The sequence below is a fragment of the Agelaius phoeniceus genome, chromosome 13, assembly GCF_051311805.1.
Source record: "Agelaius phoeniceus isolate bAgePho1 chromosome 13, bAgePho1.hap1, whole genome shotgun sequence".
NCBI classification, from domain to species: domain Eukaryota; kingdom Metazoa; phylum Chordata; class Aves; order Passeriformes; family Icteridae; genus Agelaius; species Agelaius phoeniceus.
Window position 1 is genome coordinate 17947902 of NC_135277.1, and position 26169 is coordinate 17974070.

The following is a 26169-nucleotide window of genomic DNA, read 5'->3' on the forward strand; positions in this document are numbered from 1 at the left end:
TGCCTTGCTGCAGGTGACAAATGTTTGTGGTTTGCCTGAGGCTGGTGTTCCCTCCTGCCTGAGCTGAGCATGCCAAACCCAGAGGAATGCCTGCTCCATCACCTTCCTCCCTGCCTGGGGAAGGTGGCACAGGGACCCAGGGGCTGCTGGCACGAGGGAGGAGTGAACAAGCACAGAGATCAGCTCCTGGGCATGGAGGGACATAAAGAGGCACACAGGAGGGAAAGGGCTCTAAGGCTTTAGAGGAAACCCTGCAATGTCCCTGCTTTTGCAGGTACCTGCATGGCCCCCAGCAGAGCCCTCAGCCTGGCAGTGTCAGTGCAGGTCACTTCAGAAACAGAAGCACAGAGCACTGAGGCTGGGAAAGACCTGTGTGATCACCAAGTCCAACTCTCCAGCCAGCAGCACCACCATGGTCACCACTAAATCATGTCCTCAGGTGCCATTTGCACATCTTTTTTGGACACTTCCAGGGATGGTGGCTCCGCCACTTTCCTGTTCCAATGCCTGACCACCCTTTCTGTGGAGAAGTTTTTCCTAATACCTCGTCTAAACCTGCCCTGACACAATTTTCCCTTCAAGGCCCTGGTTTGGTCCCATTTGGAGCTATTTCACAGAATCACTGAGGTTGGAAAAGCCCTCCAAGACAATCAAGTCCCACCTATGATTGATCCCCACCTTGTCCCCACCCCAGAGCACTGAGTGCCACCTCCAGGCATTCCTTGGACACCTCCAGGGATGGGGACTCCAAACCTCCCTGGGCAGCCCCTTCCAATGCCTGACAACCTTTCCATGGAGAAATTCCTCCTGATGTCCAACCTGAAGCTCCCCTGGCACAGCCTGAGGCCTTTTCCTCTTGTCTTTAGTAGAAGAGGAGAAGGATTCTCACCTTAACCACTGTACCAAGGTTTTAGCAATGAGATGAACGTGGGGAGACAGAGGGTATCAGTTCCTGGCCATCCACTACCACTTTGTCACCCCATTTTGCAGCTGTGAGCAGACTAAGAAGGGCTCTGTGGGTTGTGGGTGCTGGAAATGTCCAACCCCTGACACAGAGCAGGTCCTGTCTCAAAAAAACATAGGGGAGACCCTCACCCTGCTACAGCCTGAGTCTAAAGAAAGGGCTCCATTCTCCACTTCATTTAACTACCACTTAAAAATGGTGTCAGACAAATGTTAAAACAGCCAGCCAATTTGATTACACAAAAATTTTAGAGTCAGCAAATTATCTAGTGAAATGATGCATATAGAAATGTTAATTCAACAGCAACCAAAGCCTTCCACATCCCTTAACATCTAAAGATGATAATTCTACACAAAGAAAAGAGAGGCCTGAGCATACTGTCCTTGCTGGAGAAATTACAGGAATATTCTAGCTCCCACCTACATGGTATCCTATATGCAGTGATATAAATAGCAGGGGCTGAGGGAGAGTTTAGAAGTGGGTTTGGGCTGGAAGCTCTGAAATCACATTATTTGCCCTGGGTTTGCTGGGAGAGAGGCTCCTGTATCAGCCCATTCCCACCATGTGCCTCTCTGCAGAATCTTTCTGTATAAAAGTCTAATTTTCCTGTTCTATACAAAGCATAAAGGTATTTTATTTTGACACACACATACTCCCACCCTCGGGAGTGAAGACCCTTTGTGCCCACTCCCAGGCATTTTGTTCCTCAGGATCCCTGCTGGATCAGACCAGGAACACTGGAGAGGGAGAATGGAAGAGTTAAGCAACTTAACTCTCTGGCTCTCGGGCCGCAGAAGGGGAGGGAGCAGGGAGGCAAAGCATCTGGCTTCCCTGCTTCCCTAACAGCCTGGCGGGAAGGCTGCTGTCAATTCCGCCTTCTGCCTTGTTGGAAGAAAGTAGAAGTGACAAGAGGCCCTGCAGGCAGGCAGCCAGCAACCAGAAATTCAATTGTGCTACCTCCTGAAACTGGACTTTTTTTTTTGGAGACCCTTTCCCTGAAATTGTTTTGACTTTAAAGAAAGGACTGTCATCGCAGTCCGGGGCCAATTCATCACCCCTGCTCTCCTGGCTCTCCTTGCCTCCATGCAAGCACATTTGCACAAAAGGATTTCCATTTTCTGGGCTGCTCTACAACCAGCCTCACCCACAATAAATACACAGACCCATAAATATGCACACACACACACACAAACACTGTTATTTATAGGTACAGCCAGACGCCCGGCCGGGTGTGTTCCTTCACTGTGTAACACCAGGGCTGCAGCAGCTGAATTTACTCCACACCCCCAGCTCAGCAAGCAGAGTGTGGGCCATACGGTCTGTCCCAGGGGCTTAGACCAACTGGTTATTGGCTGGTGCTGTTGTTCCTCTAACAAGCCCCTGGATATATGGCAGGGGCTGCAGAGAAATGCAGCTGGAGGAGCCTCTCCCTGTCAGCAGCAATCTGTCACCGCGCGCCCGCGCCCACCCCGTGCAGCACAAAAGCTGCACGCCAGTGTCAGCACAAAGGTCAGGCTGCAGGTAGGCTGGGGGGGTTCTTCATTTCTGGCACCGTGCAGCCAGCTTGAGGCACCGTCTGGATGCTGCAGCAGGAATTTCAGCCTCACAGATGCCTGGCTATAATTTAAAACGAGGCAGCATTTCCATTACAAACCCCATTTTTCCCTGTGGATTTATACCTCAGCTATTCAGCTCCACTTTGGGGTGGACCTTCTTCACATTTTTCCTGCACAACATTTAAATCCAGCTCAGCCTCTGTTGGTTGTGAGATGGAGAAGGAAATTACGTATGCACACAAACACTCACGAGCACACACAAAAAGCTTACACAAACATATGCCCGCAGAGAGATCTGTCACAAAAAACCAGACCAGCCAATGCAAATAAGCTCAATTTTAAAAGTGAATTAATTTGACTCGATTATTCTCAATTATTAACAAGTTCCAGCAACCTTAGAATGCAATAACCACACTCGAGCTTTCATCTGGGTTAAATGGAAACAGATAACTCACACTGATAGAAATGATACCAGTACAAATCTGTGACAGCAAAGTTGGAGGCACAAACCCAACCCACTCAGAGCCCCTCTCCTTGCAGCAGTGTGGTAACAACTCCTGGATGCTTCCCCTCCCCTGAAATATTCCAGTGCCATGAATCACCCCTGACAGAGCCAGAACCCCCCTGTTTCCCTGGCTGCCAGGTGAAACCTGACCTGCACCACACTCCTGTCTGTTTATGACTTGCTTTGCCTTAAAAAGCCCATTTTGTTAGGGTTTTTTTTAACTCTCTATCGATTCTACTTTGATGTAGTCCAATAAAGCACATTGACAGGAGCAATTTATGTTGGCCAGTGCCTCCAGTTCCAGGGAAGCCTTCCTGGCATATAAAGAAGGGTTAAGCACCTGGCAAGTACCATACAGGTTATCTAGTTATCCCAGATTACCAGGCCTGAGATGAGGAATGACCTCCTGTTTCTCCCACTCCCAAGCAGAAATTGGTATGATTCTCTCTATGATCACTTCCTCACACCACACAGAAACATTAGGAAATGTGACAAGGATTTTCTCCATCTGAAAAGGAAAAAGCTGTAGTGGCCACTGGAAGGAGATGAGCATTTCCTCACCTCTGATGGCACAGAAACCAATCCTGGGGCACCAGAGCTGGCACTGGTACCAGCAGGGCTCAAATTTACCTGGAAATTGTAAGATGTGCCTATTCACATTCCTGCACAGGTGTGCAAATGCAAATTGTTCCAGTGGCACAAAGATCTCAATGAGGCAGTTAGGAATAGCATGGATTTATCCTGTCAGCTGGAAACATTGCTGGTGTGCACATGATATGCTGTACTCCCTCTTCCTTTCCTGGTTTCACACTCAGACCTTGCTCCTGAGGCTGGGGAAGCACTGACCAAGAGCATCACTCAGGGAAGACATTTAGTAGATGTTTAGGTGGTTCCTAGGTGCAATCTAACAGTTTCCTTGCCTTTTGCTGAGAGGACAGAGGAGCAGAGCTGAGAGCTGCAGGGATTGGAAAACTCAGCTCAATTTAGCTACAGGGCAGTTTAAAGTGCCTGTTGCATTTTTCATTTAAGCACAGCAAATCCCCTCACTAAGCACCAGCTCAGGTGGCCATAACTGCTGGAATGCTAAGTGGGGAGCAGGTATTGGACAGGCCATGCATCAGGCAGAGCAGGGAGCAGCTGGAGAGGGACCCTGTCCTTCCAGGGAGGAGATGCCACCTGTCAGCAGCGCCCGCCGCTCCGCAGGCATCCGCCCATGCTGGATTCTCATCCATCCACAGCTTCCTGCACTCACCAGGCATGGATAGGGTTTCACTCCTCACCAGCTGGAGCTCCAGGAAAGGCAAGTCCAAGTCTCTCTCTCCAGAAATGAAGATGAGGGGGGAACAGAGAGGCTGCAGTCGTGACACAGCAGAGATGGCCCTTGGTCACCTCCCGTGCCAACGGGACACTTGGGTGCTGAAAATGCAGCCCAGCACTTATAAAAGGAAAAGAACACAACAAAAACTTGGTCTTAAAACCCACCCAGACCTGCTGCCCCTGTGCCAGGCTCCCAGGGAGCCCCTGCTGCAAGAAGGGGGACAAGGCACAATTATTTGCCATGAGGCTGAGAGCACCTAACTTAGAGCTCTTCATTTATCAGAGAAAGAGCTGCAGAGCCTCCTGTCTCCTCACAGAGAGCCCTTCCCAGCACCAGCAGGAGGTTTCCTCATCCATGCATGCACCCTGAGCTCCATGGGCAGCTGGCAGTGCCCAGGGCTGAGGAAGAATGGCTGAGTGTGGCAGCCAGGCTGGAGCACAGGCAGACAGGAGGAAGGAGAGGAGCTGCAGCAGCCCTGGGTGAGCTGAGATGGACACAGGGCTCTGCACAGTGACCCCACTGTGTGGCTGCTCCAGGATCCCCCAGAGCTCCCACATGGCAGCTCCTGAGTGCTCAGGGGCTGCCAGGACAAGCACGTGGCACTCACTGGCATCCCACCCAGGAGTTATGAAGCCATCACTTGCTCAGGCTGTCCCCAGACAGTGCCAGCAGAGCTCTGCCTGCTCTCACCTGATTGGCATTTTTGGATGCTATCACTGAGAGGCAGTTTTGGAGCTTTGGGACCTGCTGAGGAGAATGAGGCCAAATTCTCAGCCCTTCTGCCTCCCCACTTCTGCCCTGCTTTCTCTTTTCTGGAAAGTTTTCCCATGCTAAGTATAGCTCCTAACAGGTGCATGACCAGAGGGGACTGTCAGGGATGCAGCTGTCCCCACAGAGGCCTGGCTCCATCTCCATCTGTCTCACTGGAGCTGTCCATGCTGCCTGGCTGAGCTCTCTGGACACAGGATGGGGGAGCAGCAGGGATGCAGGCAGGAAATACACGTACACACACACAGGGAGGGAGATTGTGCCAGGGAATGCCACAAACAAAGCCTCTAACATCAAACTAATGCATCCTTTGAGGCTTTCAAGACCCTTGGCACACACAGGCAGGTTGCCAGCTAACTCATCTCTCTTCCTTGCCATGCTACCAGCCTGATGCCAAGGTCAAGCTTTAAAGGAAAGCTGGCTGCTCTGTAATCCCCTGTGCCTCATTTGGGGATGCCATAAACTCGTAAGGATCAGTGACAGAAAATATTTGACTGGGGCCAAGGCCAGTGTGATGCCTGAAGTGTTCCCTTGCCCAGGCACTGCCAGTCCTGGCTCCCACCCTGCCAGCCCCACAGCAGCCCCTTCCAGCTGGGAACCAGCCCTGGGGCTGCAGGTGAGGTGAGGCAGTGACACAGGGAGCTGGGATCCCTCTAACACCCCAGAGTGGGCAGGGGACATCAGGAGGCACCTCCACATGCACAGTGGTGACAAGGTGTCCCAAATTGTAGGGACAGGTGCTGGGGTGACCCTGCTGGGCACTGAGTTGGGGAGATGAAAATAGGAGCAAGAGGGATAAGTGATAACCCTGCTCACAAACTAAAGGTGCTTCCTATCCCTGATGTGTCCTGGGATAATTCCAGGCTGAGAGGACATGAGGAAAGAAGCATTTTGCAACAGCCCACTGGGTGTTGCAGCAGATCTGGTTCACAAATCTGGGTCCTGGGATGTGTGCTGTGCTAACAGGCTGGCTTGGCTTAATGGGAGGGTGATGAAAACCATCTGCAGGGAATAGCATGGCACAGTGACATCAGCACCACTGGAAGAACAGAGGAGGAGGAGGTTTCTGCAGTCACACTGGGCTACCACAGGACGTGCTGCAGGCTGTACTTTGGCCCCAAAGTCCCACATCTGAATTTGGGGAACCCAGAGCCCAACTCCCTGCTCAAGCTGCAGGAAAGTGAGCCACAACCAGCCCTCAAAACTCTGCTGGGGCTCAGTGAAGGGGTGGGAGGGGCTGGGTGAGACTGATGTGTATAAATCCTTAGCAGAGGCAAAATCCATTCTCTTCTTTAATTCTCTGTTCAAATGAATTTTGAAATGAAACCACACTGCTGGTAGCAATCCAGTCACACCCTCCCAAAGGAAGAACCCTGCATCCTGGGTTGACATTTTTTCCCTGGATCTGGGGTGACTTTCCTTCACCCTTTCACAACAACTCCTTTCAGGCAGAAGTGCTGACTGAAGCTCTCTGGGTCTCCAAAGACCATTCCATCAGCTCGGTGCTGCTGGGGCTGCCAGGCTGAGTTATCACAGGTCCTGCCCTCCCCTGCCATTAATACCTGCTCACCAAGGGAGCCCCAGCCAGCCCAGGCAGAGAAAGGCAACCTTGAGCTGCAGGAGTCTCCCACAGTAAGGAAGGAGGCATCAAAGGGAAAAAAGAGAAAAATAAATATACCCCAGGCATCTCTGGATAGTCTTAACAGAGCTCAGACAGCCCCAGGAAAGGAATGAATTACTGGGAGTCATGAACTTTCCAGCTCACATTCCCCAAGGAGCTCCAGCCACACCTCATGCCCAGCCTGATGTCCCACAGCTCTGTGTGCCACAGTCTGGGGTCCCTTCTGTCCCAGTCCAACCCTTCCTGCCAGGCAGAGGGTCACACTCCTGTCCTGCTGCCACCTGTGTGACTGTGCCAGGTAACACCTGTAAATCATCTTCCTGCCAAAGCCCAGAGTAAACCAAGACAGAAGCAACACCCAGCACTGCAGCAGCACAGCTGGAACATCTGCAGCGTTGTGCAATCCCCTGCCTGGCCAGACGTGGGACTGAGAAAGGGCTTTCTGCTGAAAAATCCAAGACATGGGTAAAATTCTCTTTGTTTTTGGTTTTAATCCCAGACCTTGAGTGCCTAAACCCCAGGACTCGTGCCAGCACGCCAGCAATGAGCACAGTCACCCCCTGAACACTCCAGAAGTGAACAGGATCAGTGACCAAACATGGGAGCAGGGCTTTGTCCCTGGCCAGGGACACCAGCAGCACAAACCCATCTGAGGGATCTGAGCAGCCTTGGTCAAACCTCCTGCCTGCACTTCACCATCCAAACATCAATCTGCTGGGGGAGGAGGGGGTTGATGTGCTCTGTGGATTAGAGCTGGTGAATTAAGAACCTATAAAGATATTATCTAGGATCAGCCTTGAGAGCCCCAAAACACCCAGAGCCACAACTTTACTACAAAGCCTTCAGAAACAGGGTGTTCTTCAGTCCCCATCTCCTGGGGCCCTGTGTCTGCATGCAAAATTCCACTTTTGTTACTGCAAAAATGGCATTCCGGGCTCCCACAGCTGAAGAGTCTGAGAATGCAGCTGAAGGATTAAACCCCTCCTCCCCAGACCAGTAAATAAAGAGAACTAAAGCAGTTCTGCAAACTAGAAGGATTTGAAGCCAATTTTGTGACTGTATCAGGCAGTCCTGGCATTCTTTGTACTCAGGAGAAGCAGGGCACAATAAAGGGGGATTGACCAGAGGACTGGGATGGCTCCTTCCTATGTGCAGATTTCTGGAGGTGGAAGGGCTGGCAGAGAGGAGGCAGAGGGAACAGGAGCAGACATTTGAGAGACATTTACAAATGGATTTCTGAGCCAAAATTTCCCCTCAGTTGCACCTGCACATCTCTGCAAACATACCTGGCCTCTGCACTGTGGGTTGAGGACAATTTAACCTGGAGTCTGAACAATGGGATTAAGCACTGGATCAGCAGAAAAATGGTTGCAGATAGCTACGATTGCCACTGGAGAGTGATTGTTTCCCTGAGCCACATTGTGAAAGTGTCGGTGCCTTTGTGAGATTTAATGGCCCAATTATCGCAGGCGGTGTCACCTCCTCCCTTTGTGCATGCCCAGACCTGCTCTGTGCCTTCCTTCCCCTCTCCCGCTCTGCCAGCAGGCAAACACACCTTTGCTGCTTCTTCCTGGGTAGTTCTCGACCCACCTTCTCCCCTGCCCAGGGATGGGGGGCCGGGGATGCCAGACCAGGTGGGCTCTGGGATGGCTGTCTCATCCTAAAGGTGGCTATTTGGGAGATGGTCTTTTTCCACGGGTGAAAATTGAAGTTTTTAATTAATTAACAAAAATCTAATTTAAAAAATTCTCATTGAAGTCATGTCAAGCTCTCCTCCCAAACATCAGAGTGAGCCACCATCCTGGTCTCCAGCAGCTGCAGCCTCTGTCACACAGCACCTGTCAGCATCCCAGCAGCTCCACCTGGCACTCACAGCAAGGGGCTTGGCTGGGATGTCCAAGGAAGGGGATTGAGAGGGCCCTGCCAGACTACAAAGTGCTTCTATCACCCAAAGACTGAGGTTACACCCAGCCAGAGATCAACCAGTCTCTGTTAGCCCCACAATTCCTCTCTAAGGAACATCCACTGAATACTCCTTAGGCACAGAAACCTACCTGGCTCCTTGGAGAGCAACACCTGAGCCAAAAGCCCACGGAGCTGTGGCAATGGGCAGTGCTGCTCCTCCCCAGCACAGCAGGGTCAGGCCACAGGGAGAGTTAATCCCACAATGGTTGGGTTGGAAGGGACCTCAGAGCTCACCCAGTTCCACCCTGCCAGGGACAGGGACACTTTCACTGGGCCAGTTTGCTCCAAGCCCCATCCAGCTTGGCCTTGGATACTTTCAAATTAATTCCAGAATTCAAGAAGGGGCAGGGGCTGGTGTCAGGAAGGGGCAAAGCTCCTCTTCTGCTCTCCTAAGAGCAGCCTGCAGCAGGCCATACAAGATATTCTCACCAGGATATTAATAAAGCACTATAACAACCAGAATTAGAGAGTTTCACCACAGGATTGGACATTTATGTGCACAAGAACAGCATCTGAGGGACTCCAGCTCCAGTGACAATCAGAGCAGCTCCTGCCTCTCCTGCTCTGGGGTAGGAGCTGCTGCCAGCTGGGGTCAGGGGGGAATCTCCCCTCACAGGGTAGTATTGCACAATTATGGCCATTATGGGATTTTTATGTCTTCCTTTAAGGCATCCAGCTCGGCTTCTGGTGGAGACAGGATACAGGGCTGGAAGTTCTGTTGGTCTGTTCAGCTCAGTTTTTATGTCCTAATACAAAATTAATGCTTCTCTCACTGAGACTTCATGAGGCAAAGCTGCCTGCTCTGGGCATTCCAACTGGCAAAGCAAAAGTGGGGCTGCAAATTCATTCCTTCCCAATGCTCCTGGATGGAACACATCCCTCAGCACCCCCCCAGGCTCTCTGACTCACCTACACCAGTGCAGCCCCCCAGACTCTCAGGAACAGCACCCTGGTGCTGCAGTTTGCAGCTCCCATGCTCGAGGGGTCCCTCAGCCTCTGCTTCCTCTGCCAGGAATGCCTGATCCACAAATCCCTGCTGCAATACAGGTGGGCTGCAGGCACTTTAAACCTGACTGTGCCTCCTCTTCAGCAGCCTCTCCTGCTGACTAAGGGGCTGCCTGTCAGGTTAGGCAGGAACAGCTGTCTCAAAAACTGTATTTCAGGATTCACACAGAGGTTCCTTCTGATTGTATGGAACAACACCTCATTCATCATTCAGAGTGCCAGACAGAGCCACTCATCTTCACTCGATGACACCTCTTATCTACAAACACCTCGACTGACTCACAACCAGCCTGTGAACCCATCAGGATCTTTTTACCATGCCAGGGGCAGGTTTTCCTGGCTCACATCCAGCACAGTGCTGGGGGCTGGAAGAATTCCTTGCTCCCACGAGGACTCTTTCAGGGTTTTTCTGAGCAGACACTGTGCTCCTAGTGACTGGAGCAGGCTGTTTTTCTGGAGCTGATAATTTTGGTATCCAAGTGGAAGCCAAGCTCTGCAATTGCCTTGCATGTGGCTGGCTTGTGGCTTGCCCTGAGGGAATCCATGGCACTGCTGGGAATTCTGACCCCAGAGTCCTGACTCAGGCGTTCTGCAAAACCACAGGGCCTGTTGCTTCCAGGCCCATCTCTGTGCTCCTGTGTCTCTGCTGGGGCCAGCACAGGGATGGAAAAGGCAGGATTTGAACTGCTGGACCCACAACAAGGAGAGATGTGAGCAGCAGTCATCTCCCACAGTGCAGCTCCAGAAGCCTCTTCCCTTTGGCTTTGTGTCCAGCTGTGAACCTGCAACAACTTCCACCATCCTCACCTTCCTGCTTCCACCTGATCCTCTCCAACCCATCTCCACCTCACTGCAGGCTGCCACAGAGCTCCTCTACCTCCTCCAACCAATGCCATAAAGTAAATTGTGGTGCACTGTTACTGATGGGGGAGCTTTGACACACACAGCTTAATTCACTGGGAAAGAGGACTCAAATATTAGGTCCTGACTCTGAAATAGGGAATTTCTCTTGGTGGCCCTTAGTGACAAACTGACCACACAGAACAATGAGGCAGAGGACCAGAGCCCCTGGGCCCATCCTGTGACACCAAACACTCCTGCTGTGCCCTGCTCTGATCACAGCACCATGCTGAACCCTTCTTCACCCTGCAGCTCTCTCTGTCTAGGGAACAATGTCCTGATTCCTAGAGGGATGTCGACCAAATCATAAAGATGTAATGACATTGTCTGGGCTGACATGCTGATCAATGCCTTTCATGCAAAATTATGCTTTCTGCAACTAATAAATATTGATCCTTTTTGTTCCTGTGCAGCTCTGCAATAAAGAGTGACTTAAATGTCTGCCAGCTTTGAGCTTCCACCATCATTTTCCAGCCCCCAGCTCCTTGGCAGCATCCCTCTGCACTTCCTACTGACACTGGTGCCAGTGCCTGATCCCAAGGAGGGCACAGCACTCCCATGAACATCCACCTCCCTCTGTTCTCCTGTCCTTTGAATGGTCCTCATGTCACAGGGGTTCATGGGAAGCAGTGGAAAATAAATGGAATTGGAGAGAGTGCTGGAGAAGGGGAGCAGGGTCATGTCCTGGGCACATTTAGGATAATAAACAGGAGGAACCAGGCCAAGTGCAGAACAAATAGAAACATTTACAACTGCTTGGCAGGGGAATCATGTAAGTGCTAATGGGCTTGGTTCAGACTCCTTAAATCAAAGCTCTGGGCTCGGCAGCCAGCGCCTGCTGACAAACTTTGCTGGACACAGGGATCCATTCAGCCCTGAGGAAAGCCTGGGCTCCACGTGGCAGCAAGTCCTGCTCCATTTGCTCCTCTTCTGGACAGGGGTGAAGCAGGACCCTGCCCTTGACACCCACTTGGCTCCCTCAGCTGCCCACCCCAGAGCCCGGTGGCCGCTGCTCCTGCCCGCACACGACCCCAGGGTGATGTGATGGAACCCCCAGGTTGGGTTCTGGACCCTCTTTGCTCCAGGTCTCACTCCTCTGCCTCTCATCCTCCCATCTCCCCAGCCCCAGGTGGAAGAGGAGCCTTTCCCAGCCTCCCAGGAGTGCAGAGAAGGGAGCTGCCCCAGAGTGCACAAGGTGTGAACTCAGAGCCAGGGCTGCAAATGGATTGATGATGACAGGCAGAGGCCTGGCTTCAGTCACTGCTGCCTGGCAGCCAGGCACTGATTGGATCTGTGTGCTACACACATTTTGGGAGCACACTGCCTTCCTCTGCTGAAGGGATTCAAACCCATCCTGAGCAGAGTTCAGCTGCAAGAGTGAACCACAAAGCAGGAAGGGCCAAAGGTCCACAGTGCCCTGTACAACCTCAGTGAAATGTGTCCTGCTCCCTTCCCCATGCAGACAGCAGAGTGCTGAGAAGGCTTTTAAGGCAAAAAAACTACAGATAAATACTCTGCCTCTGGATTACAGAGCTTAAAATATGATGGCATCTCCCCCAGATTGTGAATGGGTTCCCTGAAGAGCTCCTACAGTTCTGAGACCCTCCCTTCCCCATTCCCCTCCTGGGAGATTGGAGAGGCAAAGGGCTGCTGTTCCAGCAGATTTGCAGGAGTGGGAGTTGAAGAATCAATGAAGCTCTGAAAGCCAGTGGGGAAAGTCATTCTGCACCTTCCTGACACCAGGAATAAATGATTCAGCTGGAAAGGGAAAAAAAAATCCAACAACCCTCAAATGAGGCTGGAATTACCCTCTGGAGAGATATTTCATCTTGAGGAATTGTGTTTGCTGCAGTGTTCATCTTACTGAGCCACAGCAAGGCTTTAATATCCAGCAAAAGGTCAAACCTAAATGGGAATTGCCAGAGCCTGCTGGAGCTCCTGCCTGCACACGAGCTCCCAACCCTCACATGGAGCAGCTCCGCCCAAACCAAGGCCTGAAACAGGGAATGGAGCTGAGCTGGACCCTGTAGGGATATCTCCCTTCCTTATGGGATATTTCCCTTCCCAATGGGATCCCAGACACAGCTCAGCCCTGCACTCACTCCCTTTGGATGGGTACAAAAGGAACAGGGGGAGTTTGGAGAGAATGCTGAGAGCTTCCAGATGTTTCCACCCAAGGGATCTCCCTGATTGTCAAGGAAGATGGGATTTCAAGGCACCTGAGGGCTGCAGAGGCAGCTGCCAGCTGCTCCTCAGCTGGAGCATCCATGCTTGAGGCATTGCCAGTGCCCTCCAAGTCCAGCACGGTCTGCAGGGCTGTGGGAGCTCTCTCCTCATGCCCATCAGCTCCCCATGGACAGACAGTTCTTCCCACTTTTCCCATTTCTGCTTTGGTACTGCTGCTGTCTCCCTTCACCCACACATCTGCTTAGCCTCTCCTTGGTAATTTGTATTCTTCTTCCTTGCCTCAGACTGAGCTCTGCCCCCTGTGACTCTGGTATGGCAATCCCAGGCTGCAGCAGAGTTCCAGGGATCAATTAGGCACACAGGAGGTGAAGGCAGGTGAAGCCAGGGAGCTTCCTGTCCCCTCCACACCATGACAAAGGCGAATGTCCAAGAAAAGAAAGGGAACTGAGCCCTTCCTGACACATCCACCATCCCCCCAGGAGGGCACAATGCTCATCAGTGAGCTCAGCAGAGCAGAGGGGGGGATTTTTACCTAAAGCAGAGCTGAAAATCTGCTTGAGCTTTGAGCTTGATAGCAAAACTGGTCCCATGCTGCAGGCTAAATCCAGACCCTGCAAGGAAACAGATTTGGGAACTATCAACAATCCTGACAGCCCTGAGCCTTCCACTGGCCACCTCAGTCATCCCACACCATGTGGAGCCCTCCTGCTTTCCTGTTCAGGACCTCATCAACCTCTACCAATGCATCCTCATCCTGCCCAGCAATTCCAGCTGTCCTTTCAGCCATTCCTGATGAACAAGGTGCCATCCATGATGGGCAACACGCTGGTTTCTGTGCCAATGTGGAGGAACATCCACTGGGGATGGAACTACCACTCCCACATGTGACTCAAGCCAGATTTCCCTATGTACAGAGAGATTAAATTTCTCTAAGGTTAACACAAGATAATTTTTTGTTCAAATATTTACAGTTAGAGCTCACCAGAAAATCAACAGGATTCTGCTGGACAACACTCAACTATCCACATCCCTCAAAGGCAAACAGGGTTTTTATGTGGTATTTAAAGTATCCTGAGAAGCCATCCAGAATGAAGCCCTCACAATTGCTCCTGTGCCAGGCTGGGTCTGTGCCATACATCCATGCCTCTGAGGGAAGCAGGAAAACTTGCTGGCCTTTTCTCCCTAATAATGAGCCCACATGGACACAGCCAGAGCAGGTCACCAGCCCTCACATGGTCACACAAACAGAGGAGGTGGAGACCATTCAGAACTGCATTCAGCAGCCACATACTTGGGAAGCCCACGCTGGGGAGAATGGGCTCAGGTTGCTTCTCCTCGTGTTTGGCTTTGTGGAGATGTTTGTGTCTCCTGGATGCAAAACTTCCCTGGCAACAAACCAGAGCTGTCATTTGGAATCTTGTCCTTTCTGTCCAGGATGTTTAAATTCAAGCCTCAAACTTGTGGTTGGCAGGGAACAGGGGCAAACAAAGAGCCAAACAATCTGCTGTCAGCTCCTGAGTGCCCAGCCTGCCCAGTTATCCCTCCTGTCCACAGGGAATGGTGGAGTCCAGAGGCTCAGGGGCCAGTCACAGATTGAAGCTGCTCAGACTTACAAGACAGAATTGAAAAAGCCCAGCAGACAATAAGTGTACTGAAACATTCAGGTTTTGCTCCCTCCTCTGCAGGGTCTGTTGTTTCACGAGCAGAAGGGACTCACCCACAGCTGCACTAAACATCTGGGGCTTGAGGAACATTCCCTGTCTGCTTCTGAACCTTTGTTTGCTACTCCCCCAACCCCTGACCCTCTTTTGACATGCCAACCTTTACTTGAGGCTCCCCTCAGCCCCTCCTGAGACTGCTCCTGTCTGCTGTGTGTGCACCTGAGATTCCATGGTTTTCTGTCAGGGAAGTTTTCTGGGAGGGAAGTTTGCCAGAGCTGCTGTGTCAGGTGCTAAGCTCAGGTGGGAATTGTTCTCTCCCTCCTCTGCTCCTTTCCAAGGGTTAAGAGGGAAGGTGAGCACAGGCTGGATCCCTGTGTGAAGAGCTCTGAAGGGAGCACAGACATCCTCAGACCTTACTCCCACCGAGGTGATTTAACAGCCTCCCTTGCCTAGGTGAACAATCAGCTTTCCAAGGGAGGGAACGACTTTCTGAGGCTTTTCTAACAGGCAGTGCTTTTCTGGGATGAAGCTCCTGCCTTTGAAGGTCTCTGATCTCTCCCAGTGCCCTGGGGCTTTCTCCTTACTCTGCTCATCCTGCAAATGCATCCCGTGCCAGCTTCTCTCTCTGCTGGGTTCAGAAACATTTCCCTGCAGCCACAGAGTTTGTGTATGGTGCCTTCAATCCACCAGGCTCACAGGGAATGCAGGAGTGCACACAACTCCTTCCTCTTGGTCATCCCCTCTAACCCAGCCCTACAGATGGCAGGTCAGCCCTCCCTGTGCTGCTGAAAAAGGGAGCACAGAGGCAAGGGGAATGCAGACAACATCCTAAACAAATCTGCTGTTTACAAGGTCCTCTGTAAACTGTTTACTTTGCTGGGGAGAAAGCATGGAGGCACAGCAGCTGGAGAGTGCTCTTCCCACTGGAACAACTCCACTCCTGTTTGCTCCACTGCTGTGGGAGGGAGTGGAGCCGATGCACATCTGGAAATGGTGCAAAGGCATGAGAGGAAAGAAGAGGCAGCAAAACCCCAGCACCACCCACTCCCCCAGGCTGTCAGGAGCTCTGGCTACCTCAGCACTGCCTCCCAGAGCACACTCTGAGGAAGGTGGTCTGTCCCTGGGGTGCAAGGTGACAGGGAACAGCCTCCTCAGGCTCTGAGCAGTGCCTGTGATGGTCAGGCTGAGCTGTTCCCTGCTGCCAGAGGAAGCATCCCAGCCAGCCCTGAAGCTCACTTGGAGCCACTTGGCTCTTGGGCTGTGTGAGGAGGGAGCCTTGTGACTCTCATCCCTCAGAAATGTGGTGTGTGCTGCCTCCTGCTCATGGTTAAACATGGGGCCTCAGGAATACCAGCTAGAACATTGCAAAGTGCTGGCATAAAATAAAAGAATGTGCCTCTAATCTGCCTGTTTCCTGTCCATGGAAAGTTCTTTGAAGTGCCTGTGCTCAGGGCAGTGCTGGAACAGCCATGATCCAGCTGACCAGCACAACACTGGCTGGTGACACAGCGTGACTGCCCAGGCCCTGGGGGCTGCCACAGGGCAAGGAAGGCTCTGAGGGGGGACAGGGAAGAGTTAAAACACCCTGCATCAGTCCCCTTCACACTGCAAGGTTGGTTTTGTTACTTGAGCAGGATGTGAGAAAACACAGCCTCCACTCAAGGAAGGTGAGAAGTGCTGTGAAGCCAGAAATAGTCCCAGAGGGGTAGGGGAATGGGCAGCCAGCTGGAGCAGCAAGGACAGAGAAAACATCCTCCCTACACATGATATGGCAACCCCTGACCTGCTGGTTGGAAAGAAATACAGGTACAATGTAAAAACACAAAAAAGAAAGTGGGCAAACTCAGGCTGCCCAGAGCAGCTGTGGCTGCCCCATCCCTGGAAGTGTCCAAGGCCAGGTTGGATGGGGCTTGGACAAACCTGGGATAGTGGAAGGTGTCCCTGCCCATGGTAGGGGGTGGAATGAGGTCATTTTTAAGGTCCCTTCCAACCAAAACCAGTCTGTGACTCTATGATTATAGGTACAATGATTTTTAAAACAAAGGAAATGGTCAAACTCACCCATTTGGTGTGAAGGGCAGCAGGGACACTGCAGTGCTCCATCAGAAGGGGTAAGGGATGTTCATCCACATTTACTCTCAAACACAGAACAACTCCACTCTCAGCACCTTCACTCTCCATCCAGTCATTCTTCCAGGGCCCAGTTGTGTCCCTGTCCTGATCAGGAAGAGGATGGAGGGGTCTCCCAGCAGAATAAAACATCTCAGCCAGTCAGAATGTCAGTGGCATCTGCAGGACCTCTCAAGGACTGAGCTAAAAGAAAAACAACAGAGGAAAAAAATACCCAAACTTTGTCAGGCCAAGCCATTACAAAAGACCATCAAGTTCCTTTGTTGAAGAAAAAAACTCAAATCCAAAATAATTTTTCACAGCCAACCCCAAAGAAAATTTGTTTGGTTTTGGTTTCAGAAGCTTTTGTGCAGCTCTAAAAGCATCAGCCAGCTACATTTCTGAATGAAATGGCTCCACAAAATGAAAACTTGAGCAATTTTGTTTTAAACTAAGTCAGCAAGGACTGGAGCTGTAATCCCATAGGAGTGCTGGATGTGTTTCCTTGGCTCAAAATGACTTACTGAGTTTGCCCTGAATTTAGTGGATATTTTTGCTCAACACCACATGGCTCAGGCACAGTGACAAAGCACCTTCAGATTCCAGTCCTTGCAGTGACCTGCAGGGATACCCCAGTGCTCCCTAAGCCTTGAGAAAGGCCCTGTGGAGGTGGGTAGGCACAGTTTGGAATAGGTGTTAGGGCTTTTTGGTGAGTGGGCAGCCTTTCCCACTTCTATTTTAATTCTGAGACTCACTCCTCTTCATACAACCAGCACAGCCAGGGCAAAGAGATTCCTTCAGGCAACATCTCCAGTGTGAGCACCTTGCCCAAAAATCCCACAGGCAAAGGCAGAGGGACAGCACAGCAAATTAATCTGTCATAAATTCCCTCATGCCTGGTGTGACAGGCTGGTCAGCACCTGTGTCCTGCTAATGACAAAGGGATCATCTCTTCCCTTCTTGTTCCCTGGGGTTTTATTACTACAAACCTTTAAAACATAGACAAAATGGCCAGGAATTAACCCACACGTTTTCTCAGCATGAAGCTCCAGACTCACATGTCAGGCAATGTTCCAAAATCATCTGCTGGAATGCTGTCCCAGACATCCACCTGGAGCAGCCCTACACTGTCAGCCTCCTCCTGTGCCTTCCAGGAGCATCCCCATCCCTGCCCATTGATTCAGAGCACGGCTGGGATATGGTCTGTGCCCCTGGCAGCTGTGGGAAGGGGAAAAGCAGAGCTGGGAGGAGGCAGTGCCCTGGTTTGGGGTGAGGATTCGTGCTCCCCATGCTTGCCCAAGGTCAGGGGGCAGTGGGAGCTGCCCCCAGCCCTGCATCCCCTCACCCCTGTTTCCAGACAACCCTCCCTGCTGGCATGTCAAGGGCCTTTCCATGCATGGAAGTATTCAGGAATTCTTGCAATGAATTCCCTGTCATCCCCCAGACAGCTGTGCTGTGGAGGAGTGCCACAGAGCAGCAAGCAGGGGGCAAAGACAGACAGACTGCCAAGGGAGGCACTGGGGTCACACCTGTGCTGCTCCAGAGCTGTGCTGGAGAAAGGCCTGACCAAGCTCCAGAGGGAATGGCAGCTCCTAAGTCAAACCCAAGTAATAAGGTGGTCTTGTAGGGGGAAAAGATTAATCATTATTGGCAGCAAAGAATGTGCAAGTCTAACAAAAGCTAAAGGGTTTTTTATTACAGTCCAACTGCAGCTGGGAAGACAATGTTAGCAAAGAATCATTAAATCTGTTGCAAGAATAAATTTTCTTTGATCCAAACCATAAAATGGGAGTGAAATCCTCTTAAGCCAGCAGCAGCTCCTAATGGAATAGACATTATTATTTTTTTTGCAAACCAATAATAAAAAATAAAAAGGGGTTAGATTATTAAGTGAATAGATTAGGCTCCCAAATGGTAAATATTTAGTCAAGCAAAACCTGCCTAATTTAATACCTGCCTCAATTAATTTTTCACTTTGGGATTATAATTGAAGGGAATAAGGGCATTTTCTGACTGTACAACAGGGATTCATGAACTCTGTTTCCCCAGAATTCAGGCAGGAGAAGAAAGACCTAGGGAAACTTTCCCTTGCTAACCCCAGGTAACATCAGTGCTGCTGCACGTGCCAGGCATGAGCTGGCAGCTTCTGCAAGGCTGGAAGATGGAAGGTGAAGCCAAGGTCCCCTCTCACAGATGGTCATTAAATTTCCTGAAACATCTGACCAGGAGGTCACTCCTGATATTATCAAATTTAAAAAATATTACAGAAAATGTGAAGCAATTTCTTACTGCAGTCTGATTTAGTCCCTGCTTTCAGGGCAAGCTTGGAATATTCCTCCCTCAGTGCTTTTCCCTCTCTGCCAGACACAGGAGATGTGGGAAGGGAGTGGAACTCTGAGCTCCAGCATTCACAGGGGCTCTGTACCCCCAGGTGGGGAAATTTCCCTTCTCTGGGGCAGGTGGTGCAAAGAGAGTGTGTCCTGTGCCCAGGGAGCCTTTTCCACTCCAGACACTCCTCCTCTATGCTCTGGACAATCTGTCTTCCTCCTCCATGGGCTCTGCTCCCTTCCCACTCTCCAGAGGGTATCCTTGGCTGCTCAGACCTTTCAGGCCTCTAAAAGATGACCTGATCTAGACATGGCCTCTGCACAGTGGAGCTTTACATCAGCAAGTCAAGGGAGGGGACTCTGCCCCCTCAGGTGAGACCCCACCTGCAGAGCTGCCCCAGCCCTGGGGCCAGCACAGAGAGGACACAGAGCTGCTGGAGAGAGCCCAGAGGGGGACATGGAGATGCTCTGAGGGTGGAGGCCCTCTGCTCTGGAGCCAGGCTGGGAGAGCTGGGGCTGCTCACCTGGACAAGAGAAGGCTCCAGGAGAGCTCTGAGCTCAGAAGGGGCTCCAGGAGAGCTGGGGAGGGACTGGGGACAAGGGATGGAGGGACAGGACACAGGGAATGGCTTCCACTGCCAGAGAGCAGGGATGGATGGGATATTGGGAAGGAATTCCTGGATGGGAGGATGGGGAGGCCCTGGCCCACATTGCCCAGAGCAGCTGTGGCTGCCCCTGGATCCCTGGCAGTGTCCAAGGTGAGGTTGGACAGAGCTTGGAGCACCCTGGGACAGTGGAAGGTGTCCCTGCCTGTGACAGGGGGTGAGACTGGATGAGCTTTAATGTCCCTTCCAGCCCAGCCAGGCTGGGATTCTCTGATTCCATGATTTTTACAGCTCCTATCCACAAAACACACTGATGTGCTCAGTAACAGCCATCCACCACTGCTCACTGTCCCCATCACTTGCACAAGAGTTCTCCTAGAGATGAAGATTCCTGGAGCAGCTCCACACCCCACTACAAGGGGATATCACCACTAGGCCTGCTCTGGAAAGAACCACATGGCCACTGGCTTGCAGCTGGCAACCAACTCTGATATCCTGCTCCTGGAAGCACACACTGCAATAAGGGGGAAGAAGAGAAACATTTGAGTCCAAACCTTCCTGCCTGCAAGCATTTCTGATCCTGGCTTGACCAGCTCAAGCTCGGCTCCAGGAGTGTAAACTTCAGTGCATGTCAGAAGTCTTTTGGGGAGGAAGATGAGAAAGCACAGGGGTTTATCTGACATAGATCTTGCTGTCATGTCAGAGCTCTGTTGCTTTTGTTTTCCAGACAGGAACCTCACTGGCAAGTGCTGGTGAGTGCTGCAGGCTCGTGCAGCCTCTCCACACAAATTCCTGGTGCAGGTCTGGTTGTATGTTGTGCACAAGGGTTAGTGGGGACAAAAATGAGAGAGAGATGGACTCAATAATGAAATCTTGAAGTAAAAATGTGGCTGGCTGGTCAGCTGACAGAGAAGGTCAGGAGTACTTTAGACCCAAACAGCTCTTAAGTCCAGGTAAGAAACGGGACATCTGTGGCAACAGCAGAATCATCAGAAATAGCAGTTAATCCCAAATTGGGAGCAAGTAAAGCCCAGAGCTTGCCAGAGAACAACATGTCAGCAGGATTAGGGGCAAACCTTACAGGGCAGCTGTGATTCTGAAGGCCTGAGAAGCCAATTGTGATCAAAGAGGCACACAGGCACAAGAGGAAACAGCATGGAACCCAGAATCCTCCTCCTGAAGGCAGATGGAGGTGAGTGACAGCCCAGCAGATCCTTTCCAAATCACCCCCCGGGTCCCAGGAGCAATGGAAGGGGGACTGCTCACGTGACGCTGACTGACACGCTGCAAGATTGTCTGTGGGAAAGGAACAAGAGGGGTAATTTTATTGTCACGTCCCGCAGGGGGGTGTAAGGAAAATCACAGCATGAGAAAATGACAGTGTATCTGTCTGAGGTCATTTGCATGCCCAGATAATCTGTGGGAGGAGAGCCAGAGTTGCTGTGTTTGACAGAGGCAACACCACGACAATGGGCCTGGGAATGGGGAGATTTGCAAGCCCTGAAACCAGCCTGGTGTTTGCTGCTCTCAGAAACCAAAATGATCTGACTTCATCATTTAGGCTTCCAGGATTACACTTCCCTCCCTCATTGTGGGCTGTATGATGGTCTCATCTTGCTGATGGCACAGAGGGACAGTCCCACGCTCAGAAGTGTGCCCACATCCCAAGGACACACTTAGGGGACACAAAGAGACCATACACAGGCAAAGGAGCAGAAACATGAAGGCAGACATTGGGTAGCAGTAGCAGTGCAGCCCAGCAGATTTTGGCAGGGATCCAGAAGAAGGAAAAAAGGCTTTGTCAGTGGTTACAGGTTGCTCCTCTGCTGCAGAGGGAGTAACCTGGGAGAAACACACGGTGGCAGATGGGAACTGGCATGGCTGGCAGGAACACTCAGCATGTCTGCAGTGGAAAATCCAGCTGATGGTTGGATGGAGCAGGGCCAGGAGGACAGGCTGCCTGCAGGAGGCACAGGCACTGCACAGGGAGTGTGAGGAGATGGTGACAGGCTGGGTGAGACTCACTCACACAACCCTTGAACACTGCACTGCCAGAGGCTCCCAGGAAAATCCCAATGATAAGGTGTGTGGGACTCTGCACAGCACTGATAAGTGTGGCAGAAATCTGATTGCTTCGAAAACCTGGGCATTCCAAAGGGATTTCAGCTGGGTGCACAGGGAGGACGAGTTGGATTTCAGAGATAACCTTTGGGCAGAAGCATCCAGCTTTCAGCAAAGCCCAGATATGGGTATTTAGAGAAAGGTCAAGTCAAAGAGAATGGAGGGGGTGAGTGGATGGTGAGAAAGAGACATCAAGAAAGGAGCAGGGAAGAGCAAGTATGAGGAGATTTAAAACTCCTGAGCTGAAGGCAGAAGGTAGGTGTCCAGGAAGGGCTGTCAGAAAGCAGAATGTGAATTAATTTGGACAGTGCAGGATGGTTTAGAAGGAAAGTGGTTGCTCTGTGAGTCATCAGCAGGACATTAAATATGCAAAATTTGTAAATAAGGTCACCCCGAGAGGGAACACAGCAGGAAGAGAGGAGGGCTGGGCAAATAGCCAAGGATGGAGCAGGTGAAGTAGCTGACAGTACCTGAGGATTGTCAAGCAGGGCAGGCACAGCCCCAGATCCATCAAGGCAGGGGGAATTGGACAGAGGGGAATCACAAACCTCCCCCTCCACCAACAGGTAGACTTGTCACTAGCAGACCCAAAGAGAAAGCAAACTGTGATGTCAGTGTGCTAGTGGTGGCCATAGATTGGAAAAGACAAGCCCACAGCTGCAGCTGGCAGGGAGTTGTGTGGGAAGCTGAGCCTACCCAGCATTATTCAGCTGCTTCCCAGGTGCTGGAAGAGCCAGAGCTCATGTCTGAGATTGCAGGGGCAGGAGCAGTGGGATCCTGAAAGGCTCAATTGACCCCAGGTTACAGAGCCAGCTGGGCACAGGCCAGGGCTGAGCTCACCCACTCACCTGGAGCTGGCTGGGAAGCAGAAGGCAGCTGGGGGGAATGCCAGGTTACCTTGCTGCTGCCAATGGCCTCTCATTTGTCAGCGAGGGATGCAGGCAATTTACACAGGGATGGGGGAGTGGTGCAGGTGTTAGGCAGCCACCCTGAGAGCTCAAGACAACAAAGAGATCCTGAAAAAAAGCAGATCCATTTCTAGCTGCAGAGAGGCTCTTAGCAAGTCCAGCAAGCCCCAGGCAGAGCTAGGGGAAGGGGGGCTGGGAACAGACCACTGGGACAATGGTCCAAGGACAAAAGGGCTGCATTAAAGGGCCTATTCTGGCAGTTAAGCCAGGTTTAAGCAATTTTGCTGCTGCCTAATCTGAGGCTAATAATGAGTCAGTCTTAAAACCTGGAAATGCCTGGCCAAGTCAGCAGAGAAGAGAGGGTGAAGCACTTAAGCAGTCCAAACATTATGTTTCTTTCTGTCTGCACGTTCAGGACAAAGGCAAACTGCTTTCAGGTTTAAAGTACACGATTCCTGATGGAAGGAAGATATTACACAGACCTGCTGTGGTGCTGTGGTGGGGTGAGGAGCCTTAACATCTCTGTCTAGGGCAACCCCCAGAGGCAAAGTTCAGTGAGCTGGTGCCAGGGTGACTGGCAGAGGTTATCCAAAAGCCAGGCTCCATGAAATGCAGTTAGTCAGGACAAAGTGCCTGGTCTCTACAGGCTGCCTGCTTTGCTGTTTACCTGACCCAGCAATCCAGAATTTCTTTTACACAGCTTCATTTATAAAAGAATCCAGTCTGCAAAGCACAGCTTAGCCCAAATTTCCACTACCAGACTTCATCAGATCACTCCAGGCTCTGAGACCACTGTCTCCACACAGTAATAGACATTATCCTCAGGCTTTGTGTGTGTTTATGTTACCCTTCCATTTTCCCTTCAGATATGACATGCAATTCCTAGAAAACATGTTATAAACTCTTCTGCTCTGGAGTTCTGCCACCTCTGATTGCACTCATTTCAGCCAAGGATGTAGTTTCAAAGTAAATCAATAAACAGGGCTTAAAAGGGTCCTACAGACAGAGGCTGGGGGCAGCACCACCTCCCCCTCCCCAGTTATCTCTGCTGTGCTTCAACCAAACCAAGTAAATGGGTGAAATCCAAACAGGAAAGCACTCCCCAAAGCTCCCCAGTGCTGCTTTACAATATGGGAGTAGGGGCCAGGGCCTGCCTTGCACCTGGGATATCACTTGCAGTGTTCAGAGTCCCCAGTGAGCATGAGTGGGTGTCACAGCACAATCAGGGCAGGAGCTGGGAGGCTCTCCCAGGGATCATGGGCAGGGGCACCCCTCACTGCCAGCCTGTGGTACCCACGGGGGGCTGCAGCCAGGGTCTCCTGCTTGCTGCAGGTGCTTCTGGAGAAACCCAAGGAAACATCTCAACCCCAGTGAGAGACTGGAATGGCAAACCTGGAAAGCCTGGATTCAGAAGGGGGGCATGCACCTCCCACTCTTACTGAAGACATTTAGGGCCCCTCAGGTTTCCTATCACATGGAGAGGAGCACATCCAAGTACAGCATACCTAGATTTGTCTGGGAATCCCAGGGGAGCACATCTTCACTCCTAATCCTCCTTTACACTGCTTGTGGCTTCTCATGCTTCCCAGCACACAACAGCCATACAGACACAGGATCTGATCCTTGGGAGTCTCCCAAGAAGCTCTAACAAGGTTGTACCTCCTCAAGCAGCTCCTCCAAGGTGACCCTAATGGACCCCATGAGCAGAGCATGGACTGCTGGCTGAACACCTCCCTAGGGAAGAGCTGAGAGCTGGATTATTCATCACCAGGAGCTGTCCTGCTCTCCAGGATCAATGCACACATGGGCAAGGGAACTCTTTGTGTCAGAGAAACCTCTGACACAAAGCCTGCTTGGATGCACTCACAGCAGGATTTACAGAGCAAATTAACTCCACTGGTTGAATTACTAGCATTTTTTTTTTCTTTCAAAATCTCCAAAGGCTGCATAGACACAATGCTGACAACTCAGCCAGAGAGGAGGGCTGCTGTTGCACACAATGAGAACGAAGACTCCCTCACTCTGCCACCAAACAACTGTTGGGTTTTTGCCTGGCTGCATCTTCAGTTGAGATCTCCATTACCTGTGTGCTGATGGTTGTATTGGTGTGTCTGCCTGGGCTTCCTTGGGCCAGCTCAGGACATCTGCTCTGCTGCTTTTCCTTGCTGTAAAACAGAATGAATCATTCAGGCTAGAAGTGATCTCTTGTTTTGGTTGTCTTCATGGGCTGGTCTCTGTTCAGTGCTCTGTGCTCTGTTTCCAAATCCAGCATTGTGTGTGTAGAATCTGATTAGGGGAGTTTACACCACCAGAATATACATCCAATGTAGCAATTGCACACAGCTCTGGAAGAGCCTCCCACACAACACACTGGCACAGTGAAGCTTCTACTAGAGACATGTGGGACGAGCAGCCCACGTGTCTCCTGCACAACCAGATTACTCAGCCCCAGAGTGCTGCTCAAAGCAGCATTTCCTTGGGATTCAGGGAGAGATCCCACAGCCTGCTGCTCTTTTTTGTGGGGTCTGTCCTCGTTCACAGAGCTATTACTCATTGTCTGTAAGGCTGGATGCCACCAAGGTGCTCTGAGCTATCCCAGCCTGCAAAGAAGGTTCCTGTGAGCTGCACTGAGTGACACAAGTGCCAGAAGCCATATCCATGATATTCCCCTGCACAGCACCAGGCATCTGAACTGCACACACCGCTGTGGTGCCTCAGTTTCTCTCTGTACCTCCAGCACAGGCTTCCCTGCCCTTCACCCAGGCAAACCACAAATTCAAAAGGCCAAATTCTTCCCTTTGTCCATGCAAAGCAGCCCCTTGTCACCCCTGCAGAGCAAGGGGAACCTTGCCCAGGACTGCAGAGCTCTGTTATGTGGCCCCAGTGCAACACTTCCAACCCCAAAGCTGCTTTTCCTGCTGGGAACCATCCCCTGCTCTGGGCACCTGCAGCACTGAGCAGCTTTAGGGGTGCTCAGCCACAGGGTAATTAATGAACGCATGTAATCACTTCTATTATCTGCAATTTGAAGGCAACTCTTATCAAGGCAGAGCTGGAGCTGTGCCCACCCAGGGCACAGCCACATCTGGGGCTCAGGACCTTTGCTCACTCATTCTCCCTGGCTGCTCAGGGAGTCAGGTGCTGCCGTTCCTAGAAGGTGAATAAATTATTACTGCAAATTACTCTGATGAAGTGGCTTTTATTAGAAAGCCAGACACAAAGGGAGTTTGCTGATTGGCTCCCAGTGATGTCATACCCAGCACAGCACTCAAACACAGAGATACGAATTTTCTCGTCTATATTTTGCATATAATTTTCATTTTCTCCTGGCAATAAAGACACCAGCGAAGCCTTTCACTCAGGGAGGGTGGTGGGGGGTCTGTACTGCTCAAGTGGCTGATGAAAGAGAAGTGGCCTTTGTTCCTCTGTCTTGCAGGGAACCTCAGGCTAACAGTTTGCACCCACAAAGGCACTGTGGTTTATTGCTCTATTACAAACCCATCACTCCATTTTCTTAGGTGGATAGCAGAGAAATTGGCATTTTTTTGGCTTCATTGTATCTAAAATCATTCTGATCACAGAGATTTCGCTATTTACAAGCTGAAGCTTAAAGTGCAGATAAAGCAACAGCTTTCTGATTGTCATCAGA

At 51.2% G+C, this 26169-nt stretch overlaps 1 long non-coding RNA gene across 1 annotated transcript in view; it reads right to left on the reverse strand.

Moving 5' to 3' along the window:
- LOC129126201 (uncharacterized) overlaps positions 1-26169 on the reverse strand; it is a 104345-nt gene that overhangs the window by 59567 nt on the left and 18609 nt on the right. Inside the window, exons 3-4 of the long non-coding RNA XR_013184086.1 lie at positions 24604-24685; positions 16512-16763 (exon numbers count right to left, since the gene is read on the reverse strand). This is a non-coding gene — a long non-coding RNA (uncharacterized LOC129126201). The remainder of the gene's footprint in view (positions 1-16511; positions 16764-24603; positions 24686-26169) is intronic.